Source organism: Ruditapes philippinarum, unplaced genomic scaffold (genome assembly GCF_026571515.1).
Source record: "Ruditapes philippinarum isolate M1 unplaced genomic scaffold, ASM2657151v2 ctg60_1_1_1_1, whole genome shotgun sequence".
In the NCBI taxonomy this organism is placed as follows: Eukaryota; Metazoa; Mollusca; class Bivalvia; order Venerida; family Veneridae; genus Ruditapes; species Ruditapes philippinarum.
Window position 1 is genome coordinate 125,058 of NW_026863697.1, and position 3,014 is coordinate 128,071.

A 3,014-nucleotide genomic window follows, 5' to 3' on the forward strand; every position below is an offset into this window, starting at 1 on the left:
CTATCACACACGCCCAAAAAGAAATGTAAACAATTATATAAGAGGTGAGTTGCCACTTGTAGGATGAGTTATTAAAGAAATCTATAACATTTTTTTCACATGCTGGCGGAATCTTCAAAAACACGCACTTTTCGTCTGTCGCATCGTGTTCCCTTGTTTTCCAGTAAATTTTCCCTTTACATGTTAGTCTCCAACTAACACTATTCTGTATACGCCCCTGTATAAAGGGGACGTAAATTTGTTTTACTCCACGTGCCAAAATACGGGATCATGCGGAAAATAACGGGATGTACCGATAAAGCGACACCTGCTGTCATAATACGAACACAAATTATTGCAACTCGCATTATGCTTACTGCCAACTGCTTAGTGCGTACTGTCACATGCGACTATAATATCGCTATCGTTGTCATCTTCGTTGTCGATGCGCAGTGATCCTATATTGCATTATATTTGTAATCAGTGAATATATTGAAGCATATGAATGCTAAGACACATCAAATTCGCCAATTATTGATCAAAATTAATAATTTATTGTGACATAATGTCGACAATATAAGGCAAATTAAAGGTACTGACAGAAACTAACCATGTGACATTTAGTTATATCAAGAACAAGCAAAGAATGTTATCTTAAACACCAAACATAATACGTTGATCTTTATAAAAGATGCAATTAAACATATAGCATATTAAAATATGCGAGTGTGATGGTTTAGTAGGGAACACATAAGGTTGCAATTACATGAAAGTGCATTCAGTAATAATAAGGCATGATTGAATTCAGCAAAACGCAGGTTTTCATTGTCATAAAGAAGTATAGAAGCAAGCATAATGTAAGTCCCAATATCATAAAGCAAGATGGAATAAATGCACTAATTCTGTTCCATAATTTTGCTTATTTTAAGATTTTTTTGCAAGGAATTAAGTTAATTGTGCATGTTAATGAAGTTACCATAAAACACACAAACAATACCGGGGAACTTTGTGAAACTGTCCATGTTTAATGTAGATGAGCTTATTTTTAGAACACTAACAGCAGACATCCGCAGTTTTTAGTATGGATGTTCGTCCTGAAAAATATGCATTAAGTCTGTTCGGGAACGAATTACTTGTAAATTTGTCATTGAAATTGGTTGAATAGAAGGAAAACTTTTTATAAGCACGAACTTTCGTATAAATAGGTGTATAGTCCAAAAATCAAATAATTTGTCCTTTACTGATGGGTGAGTTAAAGATAAAACTTAGAAATTGACAAAAAAAAAAAAAAAACACGACGAGGATGGGATTCGAACCCACGCGGGCAGAGCCCAATGGATTAGCAGTCCATCGCCTTAACCACTCGGCCACCTCGTCTTATATGCTGACTAATAAATTCTATTAAAATAAAGGTTTAGTATATACGCAATGTAACAGCTTTGTTTTTTTACAATAAATGTACGTGATTTTTCATCACGTAAACATTGTCATATTATTCTGTATGAGTTGTAATTTGTACATGTATAAGCGTAAGTAAAATCCATACATTTCCATTGTATTTCATGTATTGTTCGCTATAAATGTGTTACATATTTTATGCAATAAATATATTGAATTGAAGTGTACATATAAGATGGCAGTTTGTAATTTGCACTGTCGTTTTCTTTGACGATCTGCACTTTTTCTTATTGAGTTCTTATATAAATGTAGGGCACGTGGACGATTTATTGAACACTTTTAGAAATCAAATTTGCAAATTTGTTTGACCCTCATTTCATTTCGATTACAATTTCGTCGATAAATTTTCGCCTTAAGTTAAGTCCATCCAAGTCCACAAAAAACACAAACAAAACAACAAACAATAAAGCAGCCACAACAACAACAACAATAACAACACATTGGCATAGCATTAAATGTAAGTGCTGAATGAGTAAAGACCAAATTATCTCGACATTTATGTAAGATACCATAAGAAAGTCATTGTAAGATTATACTCACTATACCTGTGATTCGTTTATAATGGCAAAACATAAACCCATCCTGACACACATAGATAAATAAATAAGAATAGAAATAAAAAAAAGACTGGTACCGAGGAGGTCTTTTCTTTTCATGTATGGTGCACGCTTCATAAAAGCTCGTAATGATACAATCATTTATACTATTTTGTAGCCTGTATTTCTGTATTTATTGTTCTTCGCATAATGAACCAATTATTCGTTTCATCACATAAAAATATAGTTTTTTTCATTTGTAACAATTTGCGTCCGACACTGTTCTTAATCGAACACAATAAGTGTGATTATCTTTCTAAATTACATTCTCGCGCGATTATGAGATTCTCGGAACAGATAAGTAGTGTTACGACATATAAAGATGGAAACTTTTATTGCTATTTCGTTATGAAAGTCTGGCCAAAGGATCTGATACTGAAGAACACCTTGCTATCGATGCAATTTATTCTACGTCAAACTGAAAACACATAAACAATGAATTTACAATCAAATCAAGAAATCGCGAAAACACATTATAATATAATTCAATGTTTTAGTTCACAAAATTCACTCAAAGAAGCGGAATTTAGTCGATACATTTGTACTAGAAAATGCAACTAATTACAAAAGAATACTTAAATATGTGTAATATTACCTCCAATGGCCTTCTAAACCTACTCGTTAAAATAAAACGTTTCTCAAACGAATTTCTCTCTGCAAATGGCGCTTACAAAAAAACAAGGGAGGTAACTTTAAAGTGCAACTTGCGCCAAACTAAGCCGAGTTCGTTTGACAACAGTTACAGGTAGATTGCCAGAAAATCCTTATTTTATAACATACATACTTTTTCTGGTTTATTTATGTAACTATGTTTATTAGTGTCTGATGAGTATTTGTATTTTTATATCCCATAGGTGTTAATTATGCACGTTTTGTACTATTCTGACTGAATTTACATAGATTTACATATTATGTTAAAGTACAAATCGTAGGTTGCTTTGAAAGTTTTCTGTTTGCAATAAGTAAATAAGGTATAGCTAA

General features: G+C 32.4%; 1 non-coding gene across 1 annotated transcript; it reads right to left on the reverse strand.

Moving 5' to 3' along the window:
- Positions 1-1,274: 1,274 nt before the first annotated feature.
- On the reverse strand, positions 1,275-1,356 carry Trnas-gcu (transfer RNA serine (anticodon GCU)). The gene has a single exon. It is a non-coding gene; the product is annotated as a tRNA-Ser (tRNA).
- Between the last annotated feature and the right edge of the window lie 1,658 nt (positions 1,357-3,014).